Source organism: Lissotriton vulgaris, chromosome 11 (genome assembly GCF_964263255.1).
Source record: "Lissotriton vulgaris chromosome 11, aLisVul1.2, whole genome shotgun sequence".
Lineage (NCBI taxonomy): Eukaryota > Metazoa > Chordata > Amphibia > Caudata > Salamandridae > Lissotriton > Lissotriton vulgaris.
Genome location: NC_141699.1, coordinates 539,389,143 through 539,406,228, shown reverse-complemented (window position 1 = coordinate 539,406,228; position 17,086 = coordinate 539,389,143). Strand labels below are relative to the sequence as shown.

At 45.3% G+C, this 17,086-nt stretch overlaps 1 protein-coding gene across 1 annotated transcript in view; it reads left to right on the top strand.

Moving 5' to 3' along the window:
- IKBKB (inhibitor of nuclear factor kappa B kinase subunit beta) overlaps positions 1-17,086 on the top strand; it is a 616,380-nt gene that overhangs the window by 336,331 nt on the left and 262,963 nt on the right. The window lies entirely within an intron of this gene.

Sequence of the window (17,086 nt, the reverse complement as noted above, 5' to 3'; positions counted from 1 at the left end):
GGCTGCGTTGCTTTTCCCCAGGGGCGGCGGTCCCCGGGACAGTGTAGGGGGGGATTGGGGCCCCCCACACTTCATCACTATGCCCCCGCGATTTTGTCCCCCCCGGGGGGTAATTTGAAAAAAACAAAAACGGGTTAAAAAAAAACAAAAAAAAAACCTTGGGGTTCCTTGTGGGACCTCCTGGGCAGGCCTAGGGGGTCAGGGTGTTTCTACCCTGCCCCCTTTTTGTGTTCTACACATTTGTTTTTCTGCTTTCTTGTGACTCGGTCTACCGAGCACAAGATGGCTGCCAACACTTCCTGGTTTGAAGTGTTGAAAGCCAATGAGCATGCAGCTCCTGCTCAGAAAGTTTTAGAACTCAAAAAGGGGGCAGGGAATAAAGTACCCTGACCCCCTAGGCCTTCTCAGGGGTCCCCCAAGCCCCCCCCCCAATTTTGTTTGGGGGGAAAATCACGGGGTGCGCGCACGGTGCCCGCAACCCTGCGATGTTTGGAAAAAAATAATATTTTTTTGCCTTGGGGGTCCCTGTGTGACCCCCTGATCAGGCCTAGGGGGTCAGGGTGCTTCTACCCTGCCCCCTTTTTGAGTTCTACACGTTTGTTTTTCTGCCTTCTTGTGCCTCAGTCTACCGAGGCACAAGATGGCTGCCTTCAATTTCTGTTTTGGAGTGTTGACAGACAGTGGCAGCCAATCAGCATGCAGCTCGTGCACGGGAAGGTGCTCACACGGTGCGCGCACGGTGCGCGCTTATAGATATATACATTTTTTCAAATTCGATTTTCTCAACAACTACTGGAGGGATTTACACCATTTAAACAAAAGGGCAATCTGCGAATCAGACTCTACCATTTTGCCAAATTTCTTGTAATTCCATTCAGCCGTTAGGGCTGTAGCCGTGTCTAATCGTCCTATGGAAAATAACATGGGGAAAACACGTTTTGGGACCCCCCCTTTTTTCTCGGCCCCCGCTTGACGAATCTACCCGAGACTTTCAGGGAAGAAGCAGTGCGGGAAGGGCCATCTTCTTTGAGAAATTTGCGAAGATTCGTCCACCGACGCGAAAGTTATTCCCAATAGAATGTTACGGATTTCCTATGGAAACTAGGTCCTAACTATATATACCTACTGGCGACTGCCAGTAGGTAATATATATATGTGTGTGTGTGTATATATCTATATATATATATATCTATATATATATATATCTATATCTATATATATATATATATATATATATATCTATATATATATATATATATATATATATATATATATATATATATATATATATATATATATATATATATATATATATATATATTGCGTTAGTCGTCACCAAATCAACAGAGAGTCTCTGCGAGATCCAAAATGACTAGGAGTCGACCCAGAAAGTGCTGGTGCAACAAGTTTATTTAATTAAAGCCAGCGCTGCCGCCATGACGCGTTTCGCCTTGGAGAAGGCTTGATCACATGACATGGTCGCCAGTAGGTAGTTATAGTTAGGATTTTTTTCAATGCAAAATCTCAAAATTCTATTTGGAATAACTTTGGCGTCGGTTGACGAATCTGCCTGAAAATTTCCTCGTCGAGCTCCGGTCCTTCCCTGAAAGTTTGGGGGGGATTCGTGAAGCGGGGGCCGAGATAAAAGGGGGGTCCCAAAACGTGTTTTCCCCATGTTAATTTCCATAGGGCGGTCGAACTCACTTTTAGCCCGAATGGCTGAATGGATTTCCACCAAACTTGGCAAAATTGTAGGTACTGGTAGCCCGATGTGCCTTTGCTATGTCTCAAGATATGTGCTCCAGTGGATTTTGAGTAATTTAGGTTCAAAAAAATATATATATCTATGGCTGCGCCCCGGTACGCGCACCGGGGAGTGCAGCGGGCGCGACACGCGAGGTGCAGACGGAAAGCTGATTGGCTCTCGGGTGTCTGTAAACATTCCAAACAGTCCGGAGCGGCCGCCATCTTGTGTCTCGGTAGGATCGAGACACAAGAGGTGGCCAAAACAAAGGGGGAAAACACCATAAGGGGGCAGAGTAGACCCCCCCTGACCCCCTAGGTTTGATGTGGGGGTTATAAAAGGGCCCCGCGGGGCAAAACATTTTTTTTTTTTATTTGCGCGGGGGGAGCGCCCGGTACGCGCACCAGGGAGCGGACCGGGGAGCGGCCCATGGGGAAAGAAGAATGACAGAGTTTTAAAAAAATGTAGCCTTTATTTATAAATTGGAGGTAGTTCTAAAAAGAACTGTTTTTTTTCTTCTTTTTGTTGTTTTATATTTTTTTTGTGTTTTATGAACATTTTGTACTTTTTTTTGGCTTTTATGAACTATTTTTTATTTTTTTTGTTATTTTTATGGGAAGAAACAAAAAACAGGGAATTGAAAATGGCTCAACTGGAGCAAAAAACAAAAAACGGAAAAAATTAGGTTTTTTTGGGGCAATTGTGATTGTCACCAGCAAGGACGATGAGCTTTACGCTCTTTTCCCCATAGGAGATCAGCTTGCCACAATGAATGCATGTAATTCTAAAATCTTCAAATCGTTGTTGAATACAAGGCATCGTCTCCGTTGTTTCTGGTCCCGATGGAGTGGGTTGCTTTCTTTTGGAGGTGGTCCTTGAAGACTGGGGAAGGTTACTGGCCAGTTCCCTGAACTCTGCAGCAGAATAGTTGTTTGGATGCTTGCGGGTCATATGCCTAATCATGGTATTGTTACCAAATGAATATTTTTTGTTTGGGTTGCCCCTTGAGAGTTCCATGCCACAGATTAGGCAAGTTACCTTGGCCGCATTGACTTTTTTCTTCCCCTCTGGGATTGAAAAAAACTCCCATACAATGTGTGGTTTGGGCTGGTATGGGGTATTGTGTTCAGGCAGCCATCTTCTCCCCTCCTCCTCTTCCTCTTCCTCCTCCTCCTCCTCCTCCTCTTCTTGACCACCAATGTACTGTTGTGGTGGTCCTCTTGGTGGTGGTGGTGGTGGTGCAGATGCTCCAGCTGTTGCTGCTACAGTAGCCATTTGAAAGTACAAAATAGTTCTCTGTATTGCTGAAACAGGTCTTCCTCTGTCAAAGGACAAAGTCAGAATAAGGAAAAAAGGTGGGGTCTTTCATCATTTGGAAAAAAGAACTGTTCTGGACCAATGAGAAGTGTTATTTTCAGGTCACAAGACCAGGGATTTCATCATTATGAAACCAAAACTGTTCTGCACAAATAAAAAGTGTTATTTTCAGGTCACATGACCGACGCGCTTACACGGCGCGCCCCCGATCGTATTTGCTAGAGTGCTTCCGGGTGCGCTTACGCCGTGCGTATCACGTGGACGCGGCTACGCGATACATCACGATGATGTTTTCGTTCGCGGCAATAGCGCTAACGGGACGCTCTCCGGAGCGCGCCCTGGGGCGCTTCAAAAGACTACGCTTTCCGGGCCGCTCACTGGGGCGCGCCCCAAGAGCGCTCCAGGGTAAAAAAAAAATATACATTAAAAAAATTGTTTTAAATATAAATAAAATATAGGATTCATTCATTTTCAAAAATATTACATTTTATAGCTATAGACATTTGCTATTAACAAAATTTTGAAATTCAAAGGAAAAAACATAGGTTTGGGGTCTTATATATAGTTAGGAATTAGCATTTAAAAAACCTATGAAATTCACTGAAAAAACCATAGGTTTCACACCAGTTATAGTTCGGAATTAGCATTAAAAAAACCTATTAAATTCACTGAAAAACCATAGGTTTCACACCAGTTATAGTTAGCTGGAAGTTTTACTCGCATAAAAACATTGAAATTCCCACGTTATAGTTAGTTGGACTCACTATAACTTGCGCGTGCAATGCACTGCTGATGATGTCACATATTACATCACTCATGACATGGTCACTGACATCACTCATGACATCACTGATGGCAGCATCCTTGTGACAGAGTGACAGACCTCCTTTCACTGTAATGTAACCCTTGAAACACATATTCAAAAATACAAACTAAAATTTTCAAAACAATGCAGATACCCATACCAGTTGCAACATTAAAATCAATAATTCCAGCATCTATATACACATCCACTCATTCACCAACAGTTCTATATAGTCACTCATACATGTACTCACTCATGATATGTAGTGATACACCTATACATCCTGTTACACACCAACAGTCCCCCAAAAGTTACTCACACACATACTCACACATACAAATAAACTATTGAACATCTATTAATTTGCATATACAGCTATACACACACTACCACTTTACTTCTAAGGAAACTTACACATACTTACTCTCTTAAACAATCACTTATAGAAACAAATACTAATTTAAACAGGAACTCTTACAATCCCTCACTCTCACATGTACTCACTTATATATATATCAATATTCACATATACTAGATTAAAACATATATATAGTTTTTGATAAAGACACTACGGAGACAGTCATTCACTCACTAACATATCATCCACCCATACAGTCCTGCACATATGCTGTCTTCAAAACACATACAAACACAGAATCAGTCACTCATGCATCTATGTGCTAAGTAATACCCCCACCAAACCATATAGATACTCATACTGATATTAGCGCTTAGATACCCCTGGGTGATATAGCGCTTTACAAGCTCATAATAACATAACATAACATATTAAAAAAAAAAATTAATAACCCATATACATACACATGTAGCTACTCACCAACCCATGCAGCCACTTATACACAAAGTGAAACACTAATACATATAATTAAATATTTAAATATTACTCACTAATATTTATTTTTCAGAAAGACACACATTCACTGGATGGTGTCATCAGTGATGTCATGAGTGATGTCACTGACCATGTCATGAGTGATGTAATATGTGACGTCATCAGCAGTGTTGCATGCACAAGTTATAGTGAGTCCAACTAACTATAACGTGGGAATTTCAATGGTTTTATGCGAGTAAAACTTCCAGCTAACTATAACTGGTGTGAAACCTATGTTTTTTTCAGTGAATATATATATACATATATATAAGACACAAAAGTTTAGCTGACCCAAGCCTCAAGTCCGGCGGGCACACGGCTGGGGTAGCCACCCCCTCTATATCTCACACACTGTCGCCAATGTGAGAACTCGCTTGGTTCACGCAGAGTTACCAACAAAGGAGCCGTGGCCACAATTATCGCAGTGCAAAGGTTTATTCAGGCACGATGTCCAACGCGTTTCTGAGTTGTATTCACTCCTTCATCACGTGTGACTAATTGATTACAACTCCGAAACGCGTTGGACATCGTGGATAAGGATATGCATGATCTCATAGTTCGTTTAAAAGCATTGTATGGGCTCCTCCTACCCAGTGTTCAGCAAGGAGGGACTGCATTAGAGATGCATCCTCTCCTGATTTTGGCCGCCATCTTTGAGTGTGTTTTCCTTTGTTTTGTATCGTAGTGCTGTTTATAGCGATGTTTTTGTCGTTTTCAGTATACCTCCATTCCTCGATGGGAAGTGGGACATTCCTCTTAGATAGCACTGTACCACTGGGCGGTTGATTGTGGAACCCCTCTGTCCGCTTTTCGCCCATTTCATCTGCCGCCTCGGGATATCCTGCAACTGAGAATACCGGTTTCAGTAATCGGTTATCTGACATGTAAGTCATGTTCCAACTTCTCATTGGCAGGTGCATAGTATCCATGACAGCGGCGGTTCTGGCAGAATACATCTCACGATATCAACACACAGGCGCCCATTCTGCCGAACACTTTTCATGATAGGTGCCTCCTTCGTGCAAGCGGCGTGCACGCATAATACAGTTCAACAATTGTGTCCCTCCTTCAGGAACACTCACGGAGCACTCAATGGGTATGTGAAATCCTTTATTGCACCCAGCATGACGCGTTTTGTCTGTCCTGACTTCCTCAGATGTGCCTTGGTCCTTAAGTTTTTCTCTCTCTGCTTAAGGGTCTACATAAATATGCCTCTGAGAAGGTCATAATTAAAAATAACCTCTGCATTCAGCTGTCATTGATACATGCCACCCCATACTTGGAGTGACTGGGAATGTAGCTCATTCATTGGCCACTTTCCACCCAATATGGTCACGCTATCACACAACAACATCTTGTCATCAGCAGAAATCTCTGTATGGCTATCCTGCATGCAAAAGGGAACACCTGACACTGCTCATGTCTTTTGTCTGTATCTGGTGCAACAAGATTGTTTAAGTATCACAGGGAGGTGTACTACACATCACAAAATATATAAATGAAAATAATTCTAACGTGCCTAATCTTAAAATTCAATCCAAATAGTTAAATCCCTAAGCCTAAACTCCTACACTTAGCCTTCTGAAAGTAAGGCAACCCCTTAATTCAGGTTTGGGTTATCCAAGTTCTGTCCACTAGGGCCAGAACCATGCATGATTTACAGGATTGGTAGTGATAGATAAAAAAATAATAATAATTTAGATCTATTTTATGTGCTTTGTCATGTTTATGTTCTGAAAATCTGCCTTGATGTTGGCACTTATAGACCACCTTTGGACACCGCTCCTTTACACGAAGCTTACGCCTAACACACACCAAAGCTATAGGCTTAACCCTGATTTCCTGAGCTACACCTCTATACTTGTTAAATTAAACTTCTAAATCTAAACCGGTGTTACGAGATTGGGAGTAAAGGGTGAGGTATTTAAATCAGCTGGCAAATGCCATATCCCCTATGGGAGGCATTTACTGGGTGTAGTAAATGGCTCCTATTACAAGTTTTGCCATTGGCTGACCACTAAGCAGTAAGTGACCCCTACACGAAAAGTCGGAGGTTTTCAAAGTTAGGATTTTACTGTTCCTCTAATAAAGTCCAAAATAAGTAACTTCAGTTACCCATTGTACCATAAAACATCATGAACTATTACACAGCATGTAAAGCAGCATGGATTAAAAGGCATAGCATGTCCTCTCATGAAGTGTCATTGTTGCAAAAATGTAGGAATAGAGAGCGCTGATAAGAGCCTTCAGGAAAACAGAGAACCAGTAAATTATCTGCACCTCCTTCTTGGTGGAGCAAATGTGTAACCAAGAGGAGCAGGAATAGAGTTCAAATATTTGGTTGTGGGAGCACAGGCCAGTGGGGTGTAATACAGGATCAGAGTAACAGCCTTTGGTCTTTTTCCGATAGCAGGACAATTTCTCAGCCACACCCAGTCTATGGGAATATACTCCAGTGCAGTGTTTTTCAAACTGTGGGTCCCCAGCTGATTTTGGTGGGCAACGAAAGTCATAAAGATGCTTTTAAATTCTGTGTTCAACTTGTCACATATGCCAGTGATTCAAAGACCGAGGTCAAATGTCGGGCTGCTTTATTTTTTATCATGGGGATTGGCGGTTTTTTTTCTCAAAGACTGCAAAGTGAGAGGAGTTTATAAAGTGAATTTTGTGACTAAATGTAGGATGTTGTTTTTGCAACAAAATATAAATATTTGTAAATGGACTGTAGGAATCCAGCAGTTGGGGAAAGCAAAAACGAAGCACTCTTTTTGTAATTATGAAGTGAGCTGGAAGCAGATTTTAATAGGATCAAAACAAATCAAGGCTCTTTTTGTGATATACAAATGATAAATATTCACAGAAACCCATTTCAATGGAAATGTGCTGTGTGTAAATGACAACGCGCTAACACACGATGCTTTAGTACATTTAAAAATCGACTTGCCCTGTCTTATGTCCATTAATGGTATTTGGTTTGAAAACCACTGCTCTAGTGATTACATGGAGCATTTTCCAGGATCAAGGTTCCATCGTGTTTCGCCCAGTAACGGGTCAGACGCACTTTTCCCTTATCACAACACAAAGTAATAGGAGTTTTATGATAGGATGGGAATGGTAGGAACCATACGTTCTGTCTAATGTTCGCGACCTATCCGGTGTTTAAGATTAGGACAGGAACATTGATTAAACAATTGATTAAATGTACTGAGTCCAAATATCCCACGCCTCTTGTTTTTGACCTTGTGATGCTAATGCGGTAATAAAGATTTTTTCACCCACGTGTACACAGCTTTAACAGCTGTTAGATCCCGGACAGTGAAAACTACTAACAACACCTCAGTAGTCACATGGCACTACAACATATGGAGCTTTAATATATTCATACTTTGACAGCCCCAAAAAAAGAGCTTGTAATGAGCCTGTTGGTAATGTTGGTTTAGGAACAACCCCAGTGATGAAGCATGACAATTCCAGTGGGTGAGGGAATCAGTTTGAAGTACAGAGATCACAAAAGCCTACATTTTTGGGCCTCTCTTTGAGGACAGCAGGGCACTGTGTATACATCACCGTCCAGGAGAATAACCCGTGGGCTAATAATTTTCACTTTGCTCCCTTTTTAGGACTCGCTGGTGTTAGCAGCACGAAGTGCTGCGTCCAGCGAAAGACCTTATGTTGTTAACTTGCCGGGAATGTTGGACAGGAGATGGGTACGCGCTTTCCCTCTGCAATTTCACCTCGTGTGCGCGCACGTACAGCCCTGTGCCGTGCACATCTCCTGTCCCACATTCACAGCAAGTCAGCCTCTCGCAATCGCGCGCGCTAACACACACACACGCTATCACGCACGCATGCACACACGCGCAGGCACAGCCACACACCCCTATCTCTCTCACGCAGGCACACAGCCACACAGCCACACGCACGCACACACACACACACGCACACACACACAGCCACAACCTCCCCCCCTCTCTCTCTCTAAGACCCGCACTCACCTGGCTCTTTTGTCGCGACTCCCCTGGTATCTCCGCCGCATCACCTGGCACACACGCGGGGCTTCCCTCACTCATGGGAGCCCCGCACTTGCATCGGCGGCCTCAGCCGCCACTTCTGCCACCACCGCGGGGCTCTCCCTCAGGCATGGGAGCCCCGCGTCACCAGTGCTGCTCTCTGCCAGGCACTCAGTGGGTGCGGGCTTCACTCAGAAGGCGGAAGTCCTGCCCCACGACTGGCTTGACGCTGCTCAACTTCCGGTTTTCGGGCCGGCAGCAGTAGTTTACTAATGTGAAACCGATGTATAAATTAAGGCAACTCACCATTGGTCCCAGGGACGCATTTGTGATGTATAATTAAAAAAAAACTTGTCCTGTTTTAGTTCTTCTTTTCTGCAGTACTTTTAAAGGGAAAGTTAAGGCTTTCTGGCTCAGAAAGGAGGTTTTTGCTAATACACCACGTTTAGGTGTGAGTATGCCCAGCACTAGAAGTTTCTGAATGCGCCGTGCCCAATCATCTATTCTATTCTATTCTGGGTTTGGTGAAGCGCAACAGCTACCCCAGCAATGGGGCGTCCCGGCGCTGAAGACAGACACACACCTTACAGGACGGGGAGGGGGAGGGAGATTAGAAATGCATTAGGGAGGAGGGAAAAGGAAGGTCTTGATTGTCTTGCGAAAGACAGAGAGACATTCTATGGAGCGTATGCTGAGAGGAAGATCGTTCCATATTTTGGGACCGAGAACCCTAAAGGATCGGCCTCCAGTACGACAGAGCTTGGTTCTGGGTACTTCCAAAAGAAGTTGGCTAGAGGAGCGTAATTCACGGCCAGGAACATAGGGGCAGGCCAGGTTTCGCAGCAAAGGGGGGTTTCCCTGTTTGACGATTTTAAAGATCGTGATGAGCGCTTTAAATTTAACTCTGTGTTCCACAGGCAACCAGTGGAGTTTGCGGATGGTGGCTCTGGCTGAGCATCTGCGTGGGAGACCGACCAGCGTTCTCGCCGCCGCATTCTGGATTCGTTGGAACCTAGCCATTTCTGCTTTGTTTGCTCCTAGTAGAAGGATGTTCGCATAGTCTAGGCGTGACAGGATGGTTGCCTGGACAATCAGCTGGCGAACCTTAGAGTCAAAGAATCCCAGTATAGGCCTAAGGTTTCTTAGGAGACCTATACAGGTTGCAGCCACCTTTTTGGTGTGTGTCTGGAAGTTGAGATCTGGAGTGCCAACAGCTGCCTCTGCTTTACCGCTGTCTCTTGCGCTCTTTGCACCCACCCTGTCTCATTCAGGAAGGATGGCGGAGTGAAAGGTGCTGTTTGACGGTGTAATCCCTTGCCATTTGAGCAGAAAAATACACTACCTTCCTTTGTGCTCTACCCCCTCCCTCCAACCCGACATGTTGTCTGTTTCTTGGCCTTTATACCCCTGAGGACTCTGGATGGAGGAGGTTCGAGGAACATCTGTTTGCTGAAAAACGAACAATTACCCTGTCCCTCACGTGTACTTGGTTACAACGAAGAGTGCTTGTTTGGATTTTGAATAAGCCCCCGCCCCGTGTTCTGGGAAACGGCATGTGTTTTAGGTCGGTTCGGGTTCCTGATGGTGAGGGAGAAGGAGAAGCAACCTCGAATACAGATTTCCAGTGTTCGGCAGATTAATGGCCGGTGCATTGTTCGAATACTATGAGATTAGTTTTCAAGGAGACGGATGTCCGTTGCTCTAGGCACCGGGGGCCAGGAATTTGGATTGTGTTTTTTTTTCATCTTGATCACGCAAACCGATTGCTCGCGCTCCACAATTTAAGCGTCCGTTTACAAAACCCGACAGGAAAGCTGAAGAGCGGATTGCTTCCTGGAACTTATTTTCCTCTCCGCTTGTTTCCATTTACACAGCGTTTGGTATTAACCTCCCACCCCCCCCCAACCAGAAGTTGCACCTCTTTCTTTTTTGTTGGGGCCGAATACCTGAGTGGGTCTATACTTTTCACCCATTTTTGTAAACAAGTCCAACTGCCCTTGGAAAATCCTTTCCATCATACCCTACTAATCCCAAATCTGAGAGATTTCGGCTCTTAACCAAGGTATAAGCAGAAATTGTGGGTCCATATCTTCAGAATATTAGACCCATTAACATGCTCGAGCCGAAAGGACCGAAAGTGAATGCATATTGATTGTTCAGTTAATTAAAACTTACAATAAAATAATGCTTGTTACAATAAAATTCACAGTAAAAGAGCCATTTAGTCTTGTGTTAAGATCACATAGCAGACATCGTTCCCCGTTTAAACCCCATGCTAATTCGATAGCATTATTGCTGAATCTGTGCTCAGTCAAGAGGAGCGTGCTAGGTGCATTGTGCCATACCATTGCGAACATGAAGTAGAGTGCAGAAAAAGTGCGTGGTGCATATTTTAAAATGAGCAGAAATAGGGCTGAGGCAGGGACAGGACAGCTGATCATTAAATAGGGCTCAGAGACGACGAAAAGTGCATGTTATAACATCAAAAGTTAAACACACGAGAGCTGTTGACCGTGATCGTAGTTTGTCGAATAATGAAAGTTGCTAGTTGGTGAGGAAAGGCATGAATAATGAAGAGAAAACTGAACCACCATCATAAAAGGCCCAGAAACGTTATGCACTCAGAATACGGCAAACGTGGACAGTTACTTGGCGTGCGTGCTCTGCTGTGCCAGCGCGGTCATGGCACAGTTATCAGGTACCCCTATTCTGTGATGCCAGCAAGGTCAATTTTGATTCTGCAAGGGTCATACATTTTAGAAATTTCCCAAAGCATAAGATCTTTTTGAAGTCAGGCTATAATGACCTTCCTGCATGTGTGGGTTCCGGCTGTTATAAAGTGCTGTTTCAAGAACCCTCTCTTCTCGGACGGGGCAAGTGCAGATATGGAAAATATCTATCTTTGGGTAGTGGCAGAGCCGGCAAGCGGTCCTGCTGGGATTCCGGCTTCTCCAGGCCAGGAGATTGCATGCAGTGAGAAGAAGCTGCCTTATCGATAATTCAACAGTCCGAATTTCGCCTTCAGACTAACCGTTCCCAAATCTACAGTTTGGGCTTTATAATTCAGGCATGTGACCTTTTTGATAGCAGCGCTATGTCAAGAGAGGAGAGCTGCTTCTCTGTTGAATTTATGGCTCTGTTGAAAGTTGGCTGGGTAAGTGTTAAGGTCCAAAGAGTCGCTGCCTGAAGCGTTGTTAATGCTTGATCTAAATAGTAATGTGCCTGGATGTTTCCTGGGTCAGAGATGGCTTTCCACATGATTCAGCTGAGTGTGGAAGTCGGCTCCTTTTTAGGTCTCGCTGTAGTCAATGCGCTTGCGCATTGCTTCTGCAAGAAATTATGTAGGGGCTCCAGGAAAGCCTAACGAGGGGGCTTTGGAATGCGGATTATGGCCAGTGCATGTGAGGCATTCAAGCGCGAAGCTGGCATCTGGACTGCTTTCGCCTCACTTCCTGCTCCCCATCTTACTTTCGTTATCGCTCACACCCCATATGCTCGTTCCCTCCCACCATTCCTTTGATGCCAGAGGGCTTTGGAATGCAGATTATGGCCAGTGCATGTGCCTCACCATTTGCTCCCCCGCCCCCCTTCCCATCAGACTTCAAAGCCTGCTGCTCCTCCGCCCCCTCCCCCATCAGACCTGAAAGGAATGCACTCCCCTCTATTTTGTTCTTTTAGCCCTACACTCGCCATGCATTAGCTAAAGCTCACCAGTGGGCCTTTTGCCCCATACTAAAAGCTCCTCTCCTCACGTCTCTTTCTCGCTCTCGCACCCATGCTCTTTGTTACTCCTTGCTCTCTTTATCTCCATTCCTCCCCTGTAGTTCTCTCTCATTCTCACGCTCTCCCTCACTCTCCCCGTAACATCCCTCTCGCCCACCTACTTTCCCTTTCAATGCTGAATATTGAAACATATAGGCAGTCGCCAGGTGTTTTTAACTCATTTTTTTCACTTTCTACGTGCACACCACGTGTGTGTTATTTTATTTTCTCCTCCTACCCCTCTCTCTACGTCTTTCTTGCACTCGCACCCACACTCTTTCTGTTACTCCTTGCTCTCCCTCCAACTCCACCCTCCAACTCCAACTCCACCCTCCAACTCCACCCTCCACCCTCCAACTCCACCCTCCAACTCCACCCTCCAACTCCACCCTCCAACTCCACCCTCCAACTCCACCTCCACCCTCCAACTCCACCTCCACCCTGCAACTCCACCCTGCAACTCCACCCTGCAACTCCACCCTCCATCACTCAGTTACACCACCACATCACTCAGGGGCAGCACCACATCACTCAGGGGCAGCACCACATCACTCGGGGACACCACCACATCACTCGGGGACACCACCAATGTTCCCTCTAATTATTTTCCTCTGTGTGCGGCAGAGTAAGGTCTGTGTGCGCTGCAGCCAAGGCTATGTGCGCCAAGGACCTGACCGCGTGTGTAGACTAGGGCTTTGAGAGGGATGGAAATACTCTGAGATCTTTCAAAGGGGCGTAATCGATGCAATTAAGGGTGTGGCTTAAAGGCAATTACACTAAAAATATGTGCTTTGCATAGTGTGCCACCCTACCGATATTTTGCTGCTTCTGTCATTGCATCCAGATATATAATACAAGTAACATTACACCTACAAAAAGCCAAGACTATTGGCTTAGTCAATGGTTGTCTTTTGCATCAAGTTGTAAATAATATTGAAAATGCTTCCGCTCTTATGGTTGGGGTTGTGGCTAATGCTCAAGCTATTGATTTAGGAGATGGGTTTTTAGTCTCTGGTCAGCCTAACCTCCTGCGATTCTGCGGTTTTATATAGCGCAAACTTTACCCGAAGGTGTCAGAGCGCTTTACATAAGAACCAGTTGCAAAACATAAGGATTTAGGATTACATGCATTACACAAAAGATACAAACAGAAAAAAATGCAAATGTACAAGATGTAAAGTCACACAAGGAAGAGATACAAAGTGAAAGAAAAATTGTGAATGTACAGGTAGTAAAGTCACTCAAGGAAGAGATACAAATGGCTATACTCTAAGAGTCACATAGGAATGGTAGACAGTACAAAGGTATACTGCATATGCTAGTGATTAGAGTTATTTCTATATACACGTAGTAAATTTTCTCAGGTCAAGAGCGTTCAATGCGTACCAACACGTATTTGTGTGTAAATAGAATAATTGAAAATGCTGCTCATCACCTCAGACTTAGTTAAAAAAAATCAGTAGCCACTTAAAATCTGAGTTTTACTCACTGAAATAGATCTATATAAATGTACTTGATGGAAACTGTTCGATACTCTGTGGGAATATATAAAATCCTACTCAGACACCAGGCAACAGCTAAGTGACAGAAACTCACGATAATATGACAGTAGAAATCTCAATATGATAAATTTACAACATGCTTTTACTAGGCTTAGTGCTTTGGCTAATTTTGCTAAGCATGCTTTTCATGCTTGCTTGAATAGTGTCTGTGAAAGTAGTGCAAAATCCTCGGTGTGGAATAGGTTCAAAAAGACCCCCCCAAAAAATTGGACACTGGCAAAGTCGCTGTCAAGTATATTCTTAAAGAATCATGCGTAAATACAAGTGTATACTAAATGCAGAAACGGAATGAAGGTCATCAGGGTACTAGATCAACCTCTTGGCGAACCAAGGAGTATAATAATAAAATCATGTTAAAAAAACTTTCTAACTCGTTATAAGATATACCAAACATTGAAAGCATCTATTCAGAAGTTATATTTCTGAACATTTACAATATCCCTCTTTACAGTGTTGGGTCAGTACCCCAAGAAACCCCTCCTTCGCCTAAATGCCGTTCCTGCTTTTCTAATGCTGCCATGGATGACAACATCTGCATTAAGGAATCCAAACGGAGAGACGGTCCTTCGGTTCACGCTCTCCGAAAAGGAATGGAACACTTAACCTCTGGGATCATACTTAATACCGGACAAACCATTTACAGCGTTATATTCAGGAGAAATGGTACAGGTCGCTGCTCGAGTCAACTTCTCACTCGCATCGTGACTTATTCTAGACCACCTCTCGCCTTTCTCCAAGCACGGAAAGCGTCCTAAATCTCCTCTGAAATAATTAAGGAACGCGCGTAGGGAAAAGGAATAGCATAAACAAGCTGCCTGATTCGGTTTCAAGAAGTAGGCATATGTAGGGTAAAAATAAGAAAGAAGCAGCAGCATACGTAGGGGTGGGTGTGCTTTTGTTGGTGAGAGTTGAGGATGCACGGGAAGGGTCTGGAGCTGGTAGTAGAATGGAGCATTGTCTGAATGATCCTTACCAAGCCTCCCGAAGGGTAGCCGGTTCCTCTCTCCCAGCATCAGGTTGAATCTGGGATTGTCCCTCTTAAACCTCTTCCACTGACCGGTGGAGAGGAGGATCTTGGAACCCTCTGCATAGACGCTGCTGTTCTCATCCCGCACTACAAATGTATCCATGGCTCAAACTTCATTCAGTTCCCTCGGACCGCGGCCACCACTGCAGGATCAGAGGGGAAAGCTCTGCAGCAGCCGCACAACGGAAGCAGTAGAGGCGTGCGGATCCCGAGCCACAGCCATCAGCAGCTATTGCATGGGCCCTACGCTGGCACACCGGCTGCTATTCTCTGCTGGGGCACAGCATGGCAGCTGCACCCGCTCTGTCATACCAGGCCCAAAAGCACCTGAAGAGTGTGCTTTACACGTTGTGCTTTCAGACGCACTTAATTTCTTTTCTAAATAGAGCGCAGCAGGGTGCTGATTGTGGGCCATTGTGAAAATATTCCTGTTAATTGCAGCGCATGATGGGCGCTGTGATTAACAGGAATACTTTCACAAAGGCCTCTGGCAACGAGTAAATTGCCGTTTTTCGCCGCTCGCGCTTTAAAAGCGGGCGGCAGCGAGAACGTTTGCGCGCTTCACAGGAGACACTGCGCGCTCTGTGCCTTAAAGGTGCGCGCGAGCGCAGGCGCGCAGGTTAGAGGGAACACTGGACACCACCACGTCACTCGGGGACACCACCACATCACTCGGGGACACCACCACCTCAGTCGGGGACACCACCACGTCACTCTGGGACACCACCGCGTCACTCTGGGACACCACCACGTCACTCTGGGACACCACCACGTCACTCTGGGAACACCACCACATCACTCGGGAACACCACCACATCACTCGGGAACACCACCACATCACTCGGGAACACCACCACATCACTCGGGAACACCACCACATCACTCAGGAACACCACCACATCACTCGGGAACACCACCACATCACTCGGGAACACCACCACATCACTCGGAAACACCACCACATCACTCGGAAACACCACCACATCACTCGGGAACACCACCACATCACTCGGGGGCACCACCACATCACTCGGAAACACCACCACATCACTCGGAAACACCACCACATCACTCGGGAACACCACCACATCACTCGGGGGCACCACCACATCACTCAGGGGCACCACCACATCACTCAGGGCCACCACTCAGGGCCACCACTCAGGGACACCACCACATCACTCAGGGGCACCACCACATCACTCAGGGGCACCACCACATCACTCAGGGGCACCACTCAGGGGCACCACTCAGGGACACCACCACATCTCTCAGGGACACCACCACATCACTCGGGGACACCACCACATCACTCGGGGACACCACCACATCACCCTGGGACACCACCACATCACCCGGGGACACCACCACATCACTCAGCCCAAACACATCATCACTCAGCACAACAACAGCACTGTCCTTGCTTGCTACCAACAAGCATTGCCATAGCCAATAGGACTCGCATTAGGAAAGTGTAAGCTATTGGCTTTGTGAATAACAATGCTATTAATTTCAAAGCCAACACATATTAAAAAAATGTGTAATTTACAATACCAATAGCTCACACTTTCCTAATGCGAGACCTATTGCATTGCAAATGCTTGTTGTCTTTGCGACAATCTTGATTGAGCCAGAGAGAATATCACTGCTGTGTCTTATTTAAAGAATCCAGGTACCACGCCAGTAGGGATGCAGAAGCAGGGTGCCAAAGAACGGGAAATGCAAGTTTAGGAACTTTAGTCTGTGGCATCTGAGCACTTGCAAGGTTTGGGTGCATTATAAAATGGACCGAGTGGCAGCTCTCCCAGTGAACGTGTGTAGAGTAATGCACGCGCCAGCTTGAGCATCTGAGTCTATGCCAAAGGTCTGCTGGGATCAACCCTTCATCGGCTATCAGACTTTTTTTCCAGGCAATTGCTGGGTGATGGCAGTGCTGCGTTAGTAAGGAGGAAGTGTATGCATAACTG